Source organism: Schistocerca piceifrons, chromosome 1 (genome assembly GCF_021461385.2).
Source record: "Schistocerca piceifrons isolate TAMUIC-IGC-003096 chromosome 1, iqSchPice1.1, whole genome shotgun sequence".
In the NCBI taxonomy this organism is placed as follows: Eukaryota; Metazoa; Arthropoda; class Insecta; order Orthoptera; family Acrididae; genus Schistocerca; species Schistocerca piceifrons.
The window spans coordinates 13,034,157-13,054,586 of NC_060138.1; the positions used below are offsets into that span (position 1 = coordinate 13,034,157).

A 20,430-nucleotide genomic window follows, 5' to 3' on the forward strand; every position below is an offset into this window, starting at 1 on the left:
GTTTGTGGTTTGGGCGGCTCCTGGAAGACCAGTATTAGATTCCGATACACCAGTGCAGGTTTACTGTATCCCTTCGACCTTCTCATTGACCATGATACACAGAAATTGCATCGGCATTGAATACTTATTGCACAATGCTGACTTAAGTACAAGAAGAGTGTATCTTCAAAGGGTTTTGTGGTTTGAGCGGCTCATGGGAGACCAGTATTAGATTCCCATGCACCAGTGTTGTGTTACTGTACCCCTTGGACCTTCACATTGACCATGAAGCACAGAAATTGCATCGGAATTGAATACATAAGGCACAATGCCGACTTAAGTACAATAAGAATGATTCTTCTCGGAGTTTGTGTTTTGAGCGGCTCCTGGGAGACCAGTATGCGATTCCGATGCACCAGTGCAAGTTTACTGTATCCTTTGGACCTTCACATGGTCCATGAAACACATATATCGCATCGGGATTGAATACAAAATGCACAATGCCAACTTAAGTACAAGAAGTGCGAATTTTCTAAGAGTTTGTGGCTTGAGCGGCTCCTGGCTGACCTGTATTGGAATCCGATGCACCAGTGCACGATAAATGTATCCCTTTGACCTTCACATTGACCATGAAACACAGAAATTGCATCGGGATTGAATACAAAAGGGACAATGACGACTTAAGTACAAGAAGAGTGAATTTTCTAAGAGTTTGTGGCTTGAGCGGCTCCTGGGAGATTAGTATTAGATTCCGATGAACCAGTGCAGGTTAAATGTATCCCTTGGACCTTCACATTGACCATGAAGCACAGAAATTGCATCGGAAATGAATACAACAGGCAGAATGCCGACTTAAGTACAAGAAAAGTGAATCTTCTAAGAGTTTGTACTTTGAACGGCTCCAGGGAAACCAGTATTAGATTTCGATTCACCAGTGCAAGTTTACTGTATTCCTTGGACCTTCACATTGAGCATGAGACACATATATTACATCGGGATTGAATACAAAAGAGACAATGCCGACTTATGTACAAGAAGAGTGAATCTTCTAAGAGTTTGTGCTTTGAGCGGCTCCTGGGATACCAGTATTAGATTGCGATGCACCAGTGCACGTTGACTGTATCATTTGGACCTTCACATTGACTATGAAACACAGAGATTGCATCGGGATTGAATACAAAAGCACAATGCCGACTTAAGTACAAGAAGAGTGAATCTTCTAAGAGTTAGTGGTTTGAGCGGCTCCTGGCTGACCTGTATTAGATTCCAATGCTCCAGTGCAGGTTTTCTGTATCCCTTGAACCTTCACATTGACCATGAAACACAGAAATTGCATCGGGATTGAATACAAAAGGTACAATGCTGACTTAAGTACAAGAAGAATGATTCTTCTCGGAGTTTGTGCTTTGGGCGGCTCCTGGGAGACCAGTATGAGATTCCGATGCACCAGTGCAGGTTTACTGTATCCCTTGGCCCTTCACATTGTCCATGAAACACACATATCGCATCGGGTTTAAATACAAAATGCACAATGCCAACTTAAGTACAAGAAGGGTGAATTTTTTAAGAGTTTGTGGTTTGAGCGGCTCCTGGGAGACCAGTATTAGAGTCCGATGCACCAGTGCACGATAAATGTATTCCTTTGACCTTCACATTGACCATGAAACACAGAAATTGCATCGGGATTGAATACAAATGGGACAATGCCGACTTAAGTACAAGAAGAGTAAATTTTCTAAGAGTTTGTGGTTTGAGCGGCTCCTGGGAGATTAGTATTAGATTCCGATGCACCAGTGCAGGTTTACTGTATCCCTTGGACCTTCACATTGACCATAAAACACTGAAATTGCATCGGGATTGAATACAAAACGGACAATGACGACTTAAGTACAAGAAGAGTGAATTTTCTAAGGGTTTGTGGCTTGAGCGGGTTCTGCGAGAGCAGTATTAGATTTCGATGCACCAGTGCAGGTTTACTGTATCCCTTGGACCTTCACATTGACCATGAAACACAGAAATCGCTTCGGGAATGAATACTTATTGCACAAAGCTGACTTAAGTACAAGAAGAGGGAATCTTCTAAGGGTTTTGTGGTTTGAGCGGCTCATGGGAGTCCAGTATTAGATTCCGATGCACCAGTGCTGGTTTACTGTATCCCTTGGACCTTCACATTGGCCATGAAGCACAGAAATTGCATCGGAATAGAACACAACAGGCAGAATGCCCACTTAAGTACAAGAGAAGTGAATCTTCTAAGAGTTTGTGCTTCGAGCGGCTCCTGGGAGACCAGTATTAGATTGCAATGCACCAGTGTACGTTGACTGTATCCCTTTGACCTTCACATTGACCATGAAACACAAAAATTGCATCGCGATTTAATACAAAAGGGACAATGCCGACTTAAGTACAAGAAGGTGAATTTTCTAAAAGTTTGTGGTTTGAGTTGCTCCTGAGTGACCAGTAATAGATTCCGATGCACCAATGCAGGTTTACTGTATCCCTTGGACCTTCACATTGACCATGAAACACAGAAATCGCATCGGGATTGCATAGAAAGGGCACAATGCCGACTTAAGTACAAGAAGAGTGAATCTTCTAAGCGTTTGTGGTTTGAGCGGCTCCTGGGAGACCAGTATTAGATTCCGATGCATCAGTGCAGGTATACTCTATCTCTTGGACCTTCACATTGACCATGAAACACAGAAATCGCATCGGGATTGAATACAAAAGGGACAATGCCGACTTAAGTACAAGAAGAGTGAATTTTCTAAGAGTTTGTGGTTTGAGCGGCTCCTGGGAGACCACTATTAGATTCCGATGCACCAGTGCACGACCAATGTATCCCTTTGACCTACACATTGACCATGAAACACAGAAATTGCATCGGGATTGAATACAAAAGGGACAATGCCGACTTAAGTACAAGAAGAGTGAATTTTCTAAGAATTTGTGGTTTGAGCGGCTCCTGGGAGACCAGTACGAGATTCCGATGCACCAGAGCAAGTTTACTGTATCCCTTGGACCTTCACATTGTCTATGAAACACACATATCGCATTGGGATTGATTACAAAATGCACAATGCCAACTTAAGTACATGAAGAGTGAATTTTCTAAGAGTTTGTGGTTTGAGCGGCTTCTGAGAGTCCGGTATTAGATTCCGATGCACCAGTGCTGGTTTACTGAATCCCTTGGACCTTCACATTGACCATGAATCACAGAAATTGCATCGGAATTGAATACAACAGGCAGAATGCCGACTTAAGTACAAGAAGAGTGAATCTTCTAAGCGTTTGTGTTTCGAGCGGCTCCTGGGATTTCAGTATTAGATTGCGATGCACCAGTGCACGTTGACTGTATCATTTGGACCTTCACATTGACTATGAAACACAGAGATTGCATCGGGATTGAATACAAAAGCACAATGCTGACTTAAGTACAAGAAGAGTGAATCTTCTAAGAGTTTGTGGTTTGAGCGGCTCCTGGCTGACCTGTATTAGATTCCGATGCTCCAGTGCAGGTTTACTGTATCCCTTGAACCTTCACATTGACCATGAGACACAGAAATTGCATCGGGATTGATTACAAAACTCACAATGCCAACTTAACCTCAAGAAGTGTGAATCTTCGAAGAGTTTGTGCTTTGAGCGTCTCCTGGGAGACCTGTACTAGATTCCGATGCACCAGTACACGTTTACTGTATCCCTTTGACCTTCACATTGACCATGAAACACAGAAATTGCATCGGGATTGAATACAAAAAGGACAATGCCGACTTAAGTACAAGAAGGTGAATTTTCTAAGAGTTTGTTGTTTGAGCGGCTCCTGAGAGACCAGTATTAGATTCCGATGAACCAGTGCAGGTTTACTGTATCCCTTGGACATTCTCATTGACCATGAAACATAGAAATTGCATCGGGATTGAATACAAAATGCACAATACCGACTTAAGGACAAGAAGAGTGAATCTTCTAAGAGTTTATGTTTTGAGCGGCTCCTCGGAGACCAGTATTAGATTCCGATGCACCAGGGTAGGTTGACTGTATCATTTGGACCTTCACATTGACCATGAAACACAGGTATCGCATCGGGATTGAATACAAAAGGTACAATGCTGACTTAAGCACAAGAAGAATGATTCTTCTAGGAGTTTGTGATTTAAGCGTCTCCTGGGAGACAAGTATTAGATTCCGATGCACCAGTGCAGGTTTACTGTATCCCTTGGACTTTCACATTGTCCATGAAACCCACGTATCGATCCGGATTGAATACAAACAGCACAATGCCAACTTAAGTACAAGAAGAGTGAATTTTCTAAGAGTTTTTGGTTTGAGCGGCTCCTGGGAGAGCAGTATTAGATTCCGATGCAACAGTGCAGGTTTACTGTATCCCTTGGACCTTCGCATTAACCAAGAAACACAGAAATTGCATCGGGATTAAGTACAAAAGGGACAATGCCGACTTAAGTACAAGAAGAGTGAATTTTCTAAGAGTTTGTGGTTTGAGCGGCTCCTGGGAGACCAGTATTAGATTCCGATGCACCAGTGCACGTTTACTGTATCCCTTGGACCTTCCCATTGACCATGAAACACAGAAATTGCATCGGCATTGAATACTTATTGCACAATGCTGACTAAGTACAAGAAGAGTGAATCTTCTAACGGTTTTGTGGTTTGAGCGGCTCATGGGAGACCAGTATTAGATTCCGATACACCAGTGCAGGTTTACTGTATCCCTTCGACCTTCTCATTGACCACGATACACAGAAATTGCATCGGCATTGAATACTTATTGCACAATGCTGACTTAAGTACAAGAAGAGTGTATCTTCAAAGGGTTTTGTGGTTTGAGCGGCTCATGGGAGACCAGTATTAGATTCCCATGCACCAGTGTTGTGTTACTGTACCCCTTGGACCTTCACATTGACCATGATGCACAGAAGTTGCATCGGAATTGAATACATAAGGCACAATGCCGACTTAAGTACAATAAGAATGATTCTTCTCGGAGTTTGTGTTTTGAGCGGCTCCTGGGAGACCAGTATGCGATTCCGATGCACCAGTGCAAGTTTACTGTATCCTTTGGACCTTCACATGGTCCATGAAACACATATATCGCATCGGGATTGAATACAAAATGCACAATGCCAACTTAAGTACAAGAAGTGCGAATTTTCTAAGAGTTTGTGGTTTGAGCGGCTCCTGGCTGACCTGTATTAGAATCCGATGCACCAGTGCACGATAAATGTATCCCTTTGACCTTCACATTGACCATGAAACACAGAAATTGCATCGGGATTGAATACAAAAGGGACAATGACGACTTAAGTACAAGAAGAGTGAATTTTCTAAGATTTTGTGGCTTGAGCGGCTCCTGGGAGATTAGTATTAGATTCCGATGAACCAGTGCAGGTTAAATGTATCCCTTGGACCTTCACATTGACCATGAAGCACAGAAATTGCATCGGAAATGAATACAAGAGGCAGAATGCCGACTTAAGTACAAGAAAAGTGAATCTTCTAAGAGTTTGTACTTTGAACGGCTCCAGGGAAACCAGTATTAGATTCCGATTCACCAGTGCAAGTTTACTGTATTCCTTGGACCTTCACATTGAGCATGAGACACAGATATTACATCGGGATTGAATACAAAAGAGACAATGCCGACTTATGTCCAAGAAGAGTGAATCTTCTAAGAGTTTGTGCTTTGAGCGGCTCCTGGGATACCAGTATTAGATTGCGATGCACCAGTGCACGTTGACTGTATCATTTGGACCTTCACATTGACTATGAAACACAGAGATTGCATCGGGATAGAATACAAAAGCACAATGCCGACTTAACTACAAGAAGAGTGAATCTTCTAAGAGTTAGTGGTTTGAGCGGCTCCTGGCTGACCTGTATTAGATTCCGATGCTCCAGTGCAGGTTTTCTGTATCCCTTGAACCTTCACATTGACCATGAAACACAGAAATTGCATCGGGATTGAATACAAAAGGTACAATGCTGACTTAAGTACAAGAAGAATGATTCTTCTCGGAGTTTGTGCTTTGGGCGGCTCCTGGGAGACCAGTATGAGATTCCGATGCACCAGTGCAGGTTTACTGTATCCCTTGGCCCTTCACATTGTCCATGAAACAAACATATCGCATCGGGTTTGAATACAAAATGCACAATGCTAACTTAAGTACAAGAAGAGTGAATTTTTTAAAAGTTTGTGGTTTGAGCGGCTCCTGGGAGACCAGTATTAGAGTCCGATGCACCAGTGCACGATAAATGTATTCCTTTGACCTTCACATTGACCATGAAACACAGAAATTGCATCGGGATTGAATACAAATGGGACAATGCCGACTTAAGTACAAGAAGAGTAAATTTTCTAAGAGTTTGTGGTTTGAGCGGCTCCTGGGAGATTAGTATTAGATTCCGATGCACCAGTGCAGGTTTACTGTATCCCTTGGACCTTCACATTGACCATGAAACACTGAAATTGCATCGGGATTGAATACAAAACGGACAATGACGACTTAAGTACAAGAAGAGTGAATTTTCTAAGGGTTTGTGGCTTGAGCGGCTTCTGCGAGAGCAGTATTAGATTCCGATGCACCAGTGCAGGTTTACTGTATCCCTGGGACCTTCACATTGACCATGAAACACAGAAATCGCTTCGGGAATGAATACTTATTGCACAATGCTGACTTAAGTACAAGAAGAGGGAATCTTCTAAGGGTTTTGTGGTTTGAGCGGCTCATGGGAGTCCAGTATTAGATTCCGATGCACCAGTGCAGGTTTACTGTATCCCTTGGACCTTCACATTGGCCATGAAGCACAGAAATTGCATCGGAATAGAACACAACAGGCAGAATGCCCACTTAAGTACAAGAGAAGTGAATCTTCTAAGAGTTTGTGCTTCGAGCGGCTCCTGGGAGACCAGTATTAGATTGCAATGCACCAGTGCACGTTGACTGTATCCCTTTGACCTTCACATTGACCATGAAACACAGAAATTGCATCGCGATTGAATACAAAAGGGACAATGCCGACTTAAGTACAAGAATGTGAATTTTCTAAAAGTTTGTGGTTTGAGCTGCTCCTGAGTGACCAGTAATAGATTCCGATGCACCAGTGCAGGTTTACTGTATCCCTTGGACCTTCACATTGACCATGAAACACAGAAATTGCATCGGGATTGAATACAAAAGTGACAATGCCGACTTAAGTACAAGAAGGTGAATTTTCTAAGAGTTTGTTGTTTGAGCGGCTCCTGAGAGACCAGTATTAGATTCCGATGAACCAGTGCAGGTTTACTGTATCTCTTGGACCTTCACATTGACCATGAAACACAGATTTTCCATCGGGATTCAATACAAAAGGCACAATGCCGACTTAAATACAAGAAGAGTGAATCTTCTAAGAGTTTGTGGTTTGGGCGGGTCATGGGAGACCAGTATTAGATTCCGATGAACCAGTGCAGGTTTACTGTATCCCTTGGACATTCTCATTGACCATGAAACATAGAAATTGCATCGGGATTGAATACAAAATGCACAATACCGACTTAAGGACAAGAAGAGTGAATCTTCTAAGAGTTTATGCTTTGAGCGGCTCCTGGGAGACCAGTATTAGATTCCGATGCACCAGGGTAGGTTGACTGTATCATTTGGACCTTCACATTGACCATGAAACACAGGTATTGCATCAGGATTGAATACAAAAGGTACAATGCTGACTTAAGCACAAGAAGAATGATTCTTCTAGGAGTTTGTGCTTTGAGCGTCTCCTGGGAGACCAGTATTAGATTCCGATGCACCAGTGCAGGTTTACTGTATCCCTTGGACTTTCACATTGTCCATGAAACCCACGTATCGATCCGGATTGAATACAAACAGCACAATGCCAACTTAAGTACAAGAAGAGTGAATTTTCTAAGAGTTTTTGGTTTGAGCGGCTCCTGGGAGAGCAGTATTAGATTCCGATGCAACAGTGCAGGTTTACTGTATCCCTTGGACCTTCGCATTGACCAAGAAACACAGAAATTGCATCGGGATTAAGTACAAAAGGGACAATGCCGACTTAAGTACAAGAAGAGTGAATTTTCTAAGAGTTTGTGGTTTGAGCGGCTCCTGGGAGACCAGTATTAGATTCCGATGCACCAGTGCACGTTTACTGTACCCCTTGGACCTTCCCATTGACCATCAAACACAGAAATTGCATCGGCATTAAATACTTATTGCACAATGCTGACTAAGTACAAGAAAAGTGAATCTTCTAACGGTTTTGTGGTTTGAGCGGCTCATGGGAGACCAGTATTAGATTCCGATACACCAGTGCAGGTTTACTGTATCCCTTCGACCTTCTCATTGACCATGATACACAGAAATTGCATCGGCATTGAATACTTATTGCACAATGCTGACTTAAGTACAAGAAGAGTGTATCTTCAAAGGGTTTTGTGGTTTGAGCGGCTCATGGGAGACCAGTATTAGATTCCGATGCACCAGTGTTGTGTTACTGTACCCCTTGGACCTTCACATTGACCATGAAGCACAGAAGTTGCATCGGAATTGAATACATAAGGCACAATGCCGACTTAAGTACAATAAGAATGATTCTTCTCGGAGTTTGTGTTTTGAGCGGCTCCTGGGAGACCAGTATGCGATTCCGATGCACCAGTGCAAGTTTACTGTATCCTTTGGACCTTCACATGGTCCATGAAACACATATATCGCATCGGGATTGAATACAAAATGCACAATGCCAACTTAAGTACAAGAAGTGCGAATTTTCTAAGCGTTTGTGGTTTGAGCGGCTCCTGGCTGACCTGTATTAGAATCCGATGCACCAGTGCACGATAAATGTATCCCTTTGACCTTCACATTGACCATGAAACACAGAAATTGCATCGGGAATGAATACAAAAGGGACAATGACGACTTAAGTACAAGAAGAGTGAATTTTCTAAGAGTTTGTGGATTGAGCGGCTCCTGGGAGATTAGTATTAGATTCCGATGAACCAGTGCAGGTTAAATGTATCCCTTGGACCTTCACATTGACCATGAAGCACAGAAATTGCATCGGAAATGAATACAACAGGCAGAATGCCGACTTAAGTACAAGAAAAGTGAATCTTCTAAGAGTTTGTGCTTTGAGCGGCTCCTGGGATACCAGTATTAGATTGCGATGCACCAGTGCACGTTGACTGTATCATTTGGACCTTCACATTGACTATGAAAAACGGAGATTGCATCGGGATTGAATACAAAAGCACAATGCCGACTTAAGTACAAGAAGAGTGAATCTTCTAAGAGTTAGTGGTTTGAGCGGCTCCTGGCTGACCTGTATTAGATTCCGATGCTCCAGTGCAGGTTTTCTGTATCCCTTGAACCTTCACATTGACCATGAAACACAGAAATTGGATCGGGATTGAATACAAAAGGTACAATGCTGACTTAAGTACAAGAAGAATGATTCTTCTGGGAGATGGTGATTTGGGCGGCTCCTGGGAGACCAGTATGAGATTCCGATGCACCAGTGCAGGTTTACTGTATCCCTTGGCCCTTCACATTGTCCATGAAACACACATATCGCATCGGGTTTGAATACAAAATGCACAATGCTAACTTAAGTACAAGAAGAGTGAATTTTTTAAGAGTTTGTGGTTTGAGCGGCTCCTGGGAGACCAGTATTAGAGTCCGATGCACCAGTGCACGATAAATGTATTCCTTTGACCTTCACATGGACCATGAAACACAGAAATTGCATCGGGATTGAATACAAATGGGACAATGCCGACTTAAGTAAAAGAAGAGTAAATTTTCTAAGAGTTTGTGGTTTGAGCGGCTCCTGGGAGATTAGTATTAGATTCCGATGCACCAGTGCAGGTTTACTGTATCCCTTGGACCTTCACATTGACCATGAAACACTGAAATTGCATCGGGATTGAATACAAAACGGACAATGACGACTTAAGTACAAGAAGAGTGAATTTTCTAAGGGTTTGTGGCTTGAGCGGCTTCTGCGAGAGCAGTATTAGATTCCGATGCACCAGTGCAGGTTTACTGTATCCCTGGGACCTTCACATTGACCATGAAACACAGAAATCGCTTCGGGAATGAATACTTATTGCACAATGCTGACTTAAGTACAAGAAGAGGGAATCTTCTAAGGGTTTTGTGGTTTGAGCGGCTCATGGGAGTCCAGTATTAGATTCCGATGCACCAGTGCTGGTTTACTGTATCCCTTGGACCTTCACATTGGCCATGAAGCACAGAAATTGCATCGGAATAGAACACAACAGGCAGAATGCCCACTTAAGTACAAGAGAAGTGAATCTTCTAAGAGTTTGTGCTTCGAGCGGCTCCTGGGAGACCAGTATTAGATTGCAATGCACCAGTGCACATTGACTGTATCCCTTTGACCTTCACATTGACCATGAAACACAGAAATTGCTTCGCGATTGAATACAAAAGGGACAATGCCGACTTAAGAACAAGAAGGTGAATTTTCTAAAAGTTTGTGGTTTGAGCTGCTCCTGAGTGACCAGTAATAGATTCCGATGCACCAGTGCAGGTTTACTGTATCCCTTGGACCTTCACATTGACCATGAAACACAGAAATCGCATCGGGATTGCATACAAAGGGCACAATGCCGACTTAAGTACAAGAAGAGTGAATCTTCTAAGCGTTTGTGGTTTGGGCGGCTCATGGGAGACCAGTATTAGATTCCGATGAACCAGTGCAGGTTTACTGTATCCCTTGAACTTTCACATTGTCCATGAAACCGACGTATCGATCCAGATTGAATACAAAATGCACAATGCCAACTTAAGTACAAGAAGAGTGAATTTTCTAAGAGTTTGTGGTTTGAGCGGCTCCTGGGAGAGCAGTATTAGATTCCGATGCACCAGTGCAAGTTTACTGTATCCCTTGGACCTTCACATTGACCATGAAACACAGAAATTGCATCGGGATTGAGTACAAAAGGGACAATGCCGACTTAAGTACAAGAAGAGTGAATTTTCTAAGAGTTTGTGGTTTGAGCGGCTCCTGGGAGACCACTATTAGATTCCGATGCACCAGTGCACGACTAATGTATCCCTTTGACCTACACATTGACCATGAAACACAGAAATTGCATCGGGATTGAATACAAAAGGGACAATGCCGACTTAAGTACAAGAAGAGTGAATTTTCTAAGAGTTTGTGGTTTGAGCGGCTCCTGGGAGACCAGTACGAGATTCCGATGCACCAGAGAAATTTTACTGTATCCCTTGGACCTTCACATTGTCTATGAAACACACATATCGCATTGGGATTGAATACAAAATGCACAATGCCAACTTAAGTACATGAAGAGTGAATTTTCTAAGAGTCTGTGGTTTGAGCGGCATCTGAGAGTCCAGTATAAGATTCCGATGCACCAGTGCTGGTTTACTGAATCCCTTGGACCTTCACATTGACCATGAATCACAGAAATTGCATCGGAATTGAATACAACAGGCAGAATGCCGACTTAAGTACAAGAAGAGTGAATCTTCTAAGCGTTTGTGTTTCGAGCGGCTCCTGGGATTTCAGTATTAGATTGCGATGCACCAGTGCACGTTGACTGTATCATTTGCACCTTCACATTGACTATGAAACACAGAGATTGCATCGGGATTGAATACAAAAGCACAATGCTGACTTAAGTACAAGAAGAGTGAATCTTCTAAGAGTTTGTGGTTTGAGCGGCTCCTGGCTGACCTGTATTAGATTCCGATGCTCCAGTGCAGGTTTACTGTATCCCTTGAACCTTCACATTGACCATGAGACACAGAAATTGCATCGGGATTGATTACAAAACTCACAATGCCAACTTAACCTCAAGAAGTGTGAATCTTCGAAGAGTTTGTGCTTTGAGCGTCTCCTGGGAGACCTGTACTAGATTCCGATGCACCAGTACACGTTTACTGTATCCCTTTGACCTTCACATTGACCATGAAACACAGAAATTGCATCGGGATAGAATACAAAAAGGACAATGCCGACTTAAGTACAAGAAGGTGAATTTTCTAAGAGTTTGTTGTTTGAGCGGCTCCTGAGAGACCAGTATTAGATTCCGATGAACCAGTGCAGGTTTACTGTATCCCTTGGACATTCTCATTGACCATGAAACATAGAAATTGCATCGGGATTGAATACAAAATGCACAATACCGACTTAAGGACAAGAAGAGTGAATCTTCTAAGAGTTTATCCTTTGAGCGGCTCCTGGGAGACCAGTATTAGATTCCGATGCACCAGGGTAGATTGACTGTATCATTTGGACGTTCACATTGTCCATGAAACCCACGTATCGATCCGGATGGAATACAAACTGCACAATGCCAACTTAAGTACAAGAAGAGTGAATTCTCTAAGAGTTTTTGGTTTGAGCGGCTCCTGGGAGAGCAGTATTAGATTCCGATGCAACAGTGCAGGTTTACTGTATCCCTTGGCCCTTCGCATTGACCAAGAAACACAGAAATTGCATCGGGATTAAGTACAAAAGGGACAATGCCGACTTAAGTACAAGAAGAGTGAATTTTCTAAGAGTTTGTGGTTTGAGCGGCTCCTTGGAGACCAGTATTAGATTCCGATGCACCAGTGCACGTTTACTGTATCCCTTGGACCTTCCCATTGACCATGAAACACAGAAATTGCATCGGCATTGAATACTTATTGCACAATGCTGACTAAGTACAAGAAGAGTGAATCTTCTAACGGTTTTGTGGTTTGAGCGGCTCATGGGAGACCAGTATTAGATTCCGATGAACCAGTGTTGTTTTACTGTATCCCTTGGACCTTCACATTGACCATGAAGCACAGAAATTGCATCGGGATTAAGTACAAAAGGGACAATGCCGACTGAAGTACAAGAAGAGTGAATTTTCGAAGAGTTTGTGGTTTGAGCGGCTCCTGGGAGACCAGTATTACATTCCAATGCACCAGTGCTGGTTTACTGTATTACTTGGACCTTCACATTGACCATGAAACACAGAAATTGCATCGGGATTGAATACAAATGAGACAATGCAGCCTTAAGTACAAGAAGAGTGAATCTTCTAAGAGTTTGAGCTTGCAGCGGCTCCTGGGAGACCAGTATTAGATTCCGATGCTCCAGTGCAGGTTTTCTGTATCCTTTGGACGTTCACATTGACCAGGAAACACAGAAATTGCATCTGGATTGAATACAAAATGGACAATCCCGACTTAAGTACAAGAAGAGTGAATCTTCTAAGAGTTTGTGGTTTTAGCGCCTTCTGGGAGACCAGTATTAGATTCCGATGCACCAGTGCACGTTTACTGTATCCCTTGACTCATCAAACTGTCCATGAAACACAGAAATTGCATCGGGATTGAATACAAAACTCACAATGCCAACTTAACCTCAAGAAGTGTGAATCTTCGGAGAGTTTGTGTTTTGAGCGTCTCCTGGGAGACCTGCATTAGGTTCCGATGCACCAGTGCACCTTTACTGTATCCCTTTGACCTTCACATTGACAATGAAATACAGAAATTGCATCGGGATTGTATACAAAAGGGACAATTCCGACTTAAGTATAAGAAAAGTGAATCTTCTAAGAGTTTGTGGTTTGAGCGCCTCCTGGGAGACCACTATTAGATTCCGATGCACCTGTGCAGGTTTACTCTATCCCTTGGACCTTCACATTGACCATGAAACACAGAAATCGCATCGGGATTGAATACCAAAGGCACAATGCCGACTTAAGTACAAGAAGAGTGAATTTTCTAAGAGTTTGTGGTTTGAGCGCCTCCTGGGAGACCAGTATTAGATTCCGATGCACCAGTGCACAATAAATGTATACCTTTGACCTTCACATTGACCATGAAACACAGAAATTGCATCGGGATTGAACACAAAAGGGACAATGCCGACTTAAGTACAAGAAGAGTGAATTTTCTAAGAGTTCGTGGTTTGAGCGGCTCCTGGGAGACCAGTATTAGATTCCGAAGCACCATTGCAGGTTTACTGTATCCCTTGGACCTCCACATTGACCATGAAACACCCAAATTGCATCGGGATTGAATACAAAAGTGACAATGCCGTTTTAAGTACAAGAAGAGTGAATTTTCTAAGAGTTTGTGGTTTGAGCGGCTCCTGGGAGACCAGTATTAGATTCCGTTGCATCAGTGCAGGTTTACTCTATCCCTTGGACCTTCACATTGACCATGAAACACAGAAATCGCATCGGGATTGAATACAAAAGGCACAATGCCGACTTAAGTACAAGAAGAGTGAATCTTCTAAGAGTTTGTGGTTTAGGCGGCTCATGGGAGACCAGTATTAGATTCCGATGAACCAGTGCAGGTTTACTGTATCCTTTGGACATTCTCATTGACCATGAAACATAGAAATTGCATCGGAATTGATTACAAAATGCACAATACCGACTTAAGTACAAGAAGAGTGAATCTTCTAAGAGTTTATGCTTTGAGCGGCTCCTGGGAGACCAGTATTAGATTCCGATGCACCATTACAGGTTTACTGTATCCCTTGGACCTCCACATTGACCATGAAACACAGAAATTGCATCGGGATTGAATACAAAAGTGACAATGCCGTTTTAAGTACAAGAAGAGTGAATTTTCTAAGAGTTTGTGGTTTGAGCGGCTCCTGGGAGACCAGTATTAGATTCCGATGCATCAGTGCAGGTTTACTCTATCTCTTGGACCTTCACATTGACCATGAAACACAGAAATCGCATCGGGATTGAATACAAAAGGGACAATGCCGACTTAAGTACAAGAAGAGTGAATTTTCTAAGAGTTTGGGGTTTGAGCGGCTCCTGGGAGAACAGTATTAGATTCCGATGCACCAGTGCAGGTTTACTGTATCCCTTGGACCTTCACATTGACCATGAAACACAGAAATCGCATCGTGATTGAATACTTATTGCACAATGCTGACTTAAGTACAAGAAGAGTGAATCTTCTAAGGGTATTGTGGTTTGAGCGGCTCATGGGAGACCAGTATTAGATTCCAATGCACCAGTGTTGTTTTACTGTATCCCTTGGACCTTCACATTGACCATGAAGCATAGAAATTGCATCGGAATTGAATACATAAGGCACAATGCCGACTTAAGTATAAGAAGAGTGAATCTTCTAAGAGTTTGTGCTTTGAGCGGCTCCTGGGAGACCAGTATTAGATTCCAATGCACCAGTGCTGGTTTACTGCATTACTTGGACCTTCACATTGACCATGAAACACAGAAATTGCATCGGGATTGAATACAAATGAGACAATGCCGCCTTAAGTACAAGAAGAGTGAATCTTCTAAGAGTTTGTGCTTGCAGCGGCTCCTGGGAGATCAGTATTAGATTCCGATGCTCCAGTGCAGGTTTTCTGTATCCCTTGGACCTTCACATTGACCAGGAAACACAGAAATTGCATCGGGATTGAATACATAAGGGACAATGCCGTCTTAAGTACAAGAAGAGTGAATCTTCTAAGAGTTTGTGCTTTGAGCGGCTCCTGGGAGCTAACTCGATACAATACACCCAGGAAGTGGAGAGCAACCCGCACTGGACACATCAAAAGGCAGAACATTGGGAATTATTGTAGATGTAGCTAAATGGAATATCTGAAGGGAAGTAACAAAATAATGTGTTCTAGGATGGGACAAACCTGCCCAAGTCCTCTACAAAGGATACCAAGGGTCTAAATAATGTTGTGATAACATTTTGTATTTAAAAATATTTGTGTGTATAAATTGTTCAAGTTGATGTAAATTTGACAATTTAAGATATGGTCATGCTTAGGAACAATGTAAGAAATAGGTGTTATGTAAAAGCCAGTGTGCTTTTGTTTGAAACGAAAATAGCTGTGGGGAGTGCAAAAGGTGCGAAAGGCGAATTGGCATGCTACCTTGAGCAAGTGCGGGTAGTAAGTCACACAGTCTGTAGGAGGCAGTGATTGAGGTAACTCCTTTGTGGAGCAGAAGCTTTGCCTGCAAATTTTCATAACAATGCCTCGGTTGAAGACTGCAAACAGCTTACAGCATAGCTGCGAGTTGTTGAGCTACTGTATGTAACACTGAATGAAGCCAAGAAGAGAAATTGAGCCCATACAGCAAGAAACTTGCAGGCCATAGTGTGGGTAGTGTAGCCGTCATAGCTGTTCGCCACACCCAAGCCTACAGCCACCAGATAAGATTTTTTTCTATTTTTACCTTTGTACAGCATGAACCATTAATTTAAACTGTGTTTTAATAATCATTCTTGAACTTTACGGAAACTGGCTCACCCTGTCATTTCATCCTAATCATACATCTGTATAGGGTTCCTTCCTGGTGTTTGATTAATCCGAGTGTCCTGTTTTACAGACTTATGAAGTGCCAAGTTAATATAAAGAGGCACCATTTAAATTGCTTTAGTGTAAATAATAAAAATGTTTTCTTAACTATTGCAAAGTGTTATAGTTTGCTTACATAAAATTCAATCAGAGTGAAGTGCCAAGTTAAAATAAAGAGGCACCATTTATATTGCTTTAGCGTAAATAATAAAAATGTTTTCTTAACTATACCAAAGTGTTATAGTTTGCTAACATAAAATTCAATCAGAGTGAAGCCAAGTTACTAGAACCTGTTAGATGGCTATACAGAATTAATTCAAAGAATAATAGCTTTTGAAAGTAAGTTCCACCAAGAAAGAGGTTTTCTTTAAGTGAAATGTTCAGTTAAAAAGTGTGTGCTTTAGTGTCTAAGTATTTAAGTTTCTTGATTATGGAAAGTGCTTTTCTAAACGTTGTCCTCCCCACCCCGGCTAATTTTTTTTACCCTCCTTGAAGTTATCTACTGGGCTTTTTCTTTTTTAAAAACATAATATATAAAGATGTAGCCCAAAATTGTTTAAGTGGGGTAATTTATTTGAAGAGCCAAACTAAACAGTAGCAAGAAAGTAGGCAAAATTCACATTTCTGCTTCTCCAATACTTCACTATTTCATTGCCAGGATAGGTTGGTGACCATTAAGTACATGTTTTAAACCACTAAATGAACTTGGAAATGAGTTGTCCTAGCTTCAGTATATTATTATTCATACTGTGTTTCTATCTAGCCACTGGGTAAGATCTTAGGAAAAGAAGTGAATAGTCCAATTTACTTATCCATTAGACGCAACACACGGTAAATCCAGTAAGAAAGATAACTCTATTGATTATCTTTTCCTATAAACAGGACTATCCTTCCATAGTGTATTTTATCTGGAAACTAAACTAAATTTTAGTAAGAGGGTTATACGTGGCAACATAGAGACAGGGTTTCTGTTATTTACGTAAAAGCATACTAATATCATAATGGTGGTGTTATAAGGTCCTATTAATGTGTGGTCATGACATTTGTTAAATGTCTCACCACATTCCTATTGAAACTATTTACTCTTCTTGTAAATAACACCTATGACAATTTTATACAAATGTCCACTAAGACTTTGCTCGTCAACTTTCATTTAGGTAACAGCGATCTTTTAGATGTATTTAAATCAGTACTGTTAAGAAATACTGACTAGCTTTATTTTCAAGAATCTCAAATTTAAGTTATACATACTGTTATCCTCCAATAAGAATCATTGGCCGATTCTTCATCTCTGACAGGTTCATCATGCCTGCAATGCAAAACATTATCTTTTGTATTAACAGATGAAATCCAACTTTTTAAATTTAATAAATGCTTATACAAACATAAAGTTTCTTCAAAAAATGTATTTCTGACAACTTCCTGTCACAGATAATTTTCACTGAATGTTGCAACCCAGTTATATTGCTGATGAGAAGCAAATGTTGATCTTTTCCCTCTCTTCCTTCACCATCTCCTGTTTTGTTCACCTTGACATATTTCTACCAAAAAGACTACCCCAATGGATCCACTGCTTATATTTAACACACAGTAAATTCAGTGCAAATATTTCCTTAACACAGGATGTGCATTGACGAGCTTGAATTAATCAGAAAAATATAAACAGATACTAACCATTCCACAGCTCTTACAAAATACTTGCATTAAGTAATCATCAAAGCTACTTTTTGTACAGCAAGAGGACTAACAGTCAAAATGGTGCTACATGCTACAGGCAGTGCAATACAATTTATTTTACTCATTGCTACAGCAATAAATGTACTTGTAAAAATATTCAGACTTAGACTATAATCAAATACAGAGAGAGAAAATATTCTAACCAAAGAGATATAGCAGCCATAGGCAGAAACAAATAAAAAAACTGATACTAATCTTAGCTTTGAGGACCAAAAATGTATTCATCTGGAAAATGTAAAAAGAGAAATGAGACTGTTCAAGAATTAAGGACAAAAATTCAGGATCTTGAGTCAAGGATGATGTATGGTTAAATGAATGAAAAAACTAGACTGGAAATGATGAAATTCATTTGCGAAAGAGCAGCAGATGATGTAATTTTAAATGCTGAGAAATAAGATCTCTTCAAGAGGAGCCACCAAAAGTTCAAATAAGTGAAGAACAAGCTGAAAATACCGGTAAATGGGCTAAAATGGCGGCAAATAGATAAAGGTAACAGAAAGAAAGTGCTAAAGAACAGGCAACCAAACAACAACAACAACAACAACAATAATAATAACAGCACATTGTAGCAATGTATAATAGCAGTCCCACAACATCTGGAGGAAGATTTTCCACTAACAGAGCAATAAATTCATGAAGCCATCAAATCATTCCAAAACTTCAAAGCAACAAATGAAGACTCTACTGCAGCAAAATTATTGACATAATCAGAACACACAAATGATCTACAACTGCTGTTTGAGAACATTTGGAAAGCTGAAGAGATTATGGAAAGCATTAATCCACAGCTATGAAAAAAAGGGGACACACAAAATGTAAACAATTGCAGAGATGCCTCACTTCTGCCAGTGGTATACAAAATATTATCAAAAATTCTCTGGACAGAGTTGTAGAAACTTTAGACAAATAACTGGGAGAATCTCAAGGAGCTCTAGAAAGAGAATACCCTGCACAGAACAGATGTTTATTAGAAAATCGAGAATTCTCCACATACTGTTAATCACCAAACCTATAATAGTATCACGTATTGGTTTCAAGAAAACATTTGATTTGATAGGCAAAGAAATTATAGGTAAAATCATCAAAGAATTTTGTGTTAAAGCAAACATAATCCTCAAAACACTAGCAAATAGGATGACTGAAGCTAAATTTATGGGAGAAGTATCTCAACCATTTGAAATAAAAACTGGTGTTAGACAAGGGGACAGTTTATCACCTTTACTGTAACACTGCATTCTAGAAAGAATAGAAAGTATCTGGAATTTGGAGAAAAAAAATCACAAAATTGAACCAATAATTTTAGGACGAAAAACAAATGGAATTAAGGTAAGCTGCCTGGCTTCTGCAGATGATTCTGATATACTTTCAAAAAATCTGACAGACAGTTATTGAAAGAAATCTTTTGGAAGAAGTAGCAAAGAGAGCTGGTCCCAAAATTTCAGCCGAAAAACCAACATTGATGACAATTTCAAACAATGCATCAACATTCTTAGAAAAACAAAAATGTAAAATAGCATTAGTAAGTAAATTTAAATATATTGGACAAACTGTACAACAAAATGGACTAGAAGAATTAACAGTAGATGCAAGAGTCAGCAAACTGGAGAGAGCAAATCGTTTGACAAAGGATATTTACAACAAGAAATGTACAACTAAAGAAACAAAACTAAAACACTATCCCACAGTGGTATGACCAGGATGTTTATATGGATGAGGATGCCTAATGATGAACTATAAGCTGGACAGAACAGAGGTTCCTCAAAGGAGCATTATTAGAAAATAATGGTTGCAATACAAGCTACAGATGGCTGGAAAATGAGAAGTAATGAGGAGATCTATAAAAATTTAGAGAAAATATCAGAAGTAATGGCTAAAAGAAGATTAATCTTTTTTTAGAGACCTCTACTGAATGAGTAGTTCTGGAAGAAGGAATCAATGATAGCATGGATTACAGAAATAAGAAAGAAACAACATCAAACAATCAGAAATAATAGAAAGAAACCTTTTTACAGATAAAATACTGAATTTAAAAGGATCATCACCTCTCCAAGATCAAAATTAATTTCGTCCCTCTCAATAAGACCGTGAAAACCGGAAATAAAATTCATAAATATGATATTGCGAAGCTCAAAATCAATCAAAACATATTGGAACAATGCCACCAGTAAGTGACAGTTGAATCCCATAAATAGGCAGACATTGCCTCCATGATCCAACAAGCAGCTAATACTACAACCTTGACAGCAAAAAAGTGGAATCATACATGGTGGAATGAGGTTTGTGGTGAGGTGGTGGCCCAAACAGCAAGTGCATGGAAAAAGTGGAACTCTACCAGGAGACCTGATGATTTTGATGTATTCCATGAAGTTCGAAAATATGCAG

General features: G+C 40.8%; 1 pseudogene; it reads right to left on the reverse strand.

Moving 5' to 3' along the window:
* Nucleotides 1-17,564: 17,564 nt before the first annotated feature.
* The window catches only part of LOC124805259, a 70,953-nt pseudogene continuing 68,087 nt past the window's right edge, over nt 17,565-20,430 (reverse strand).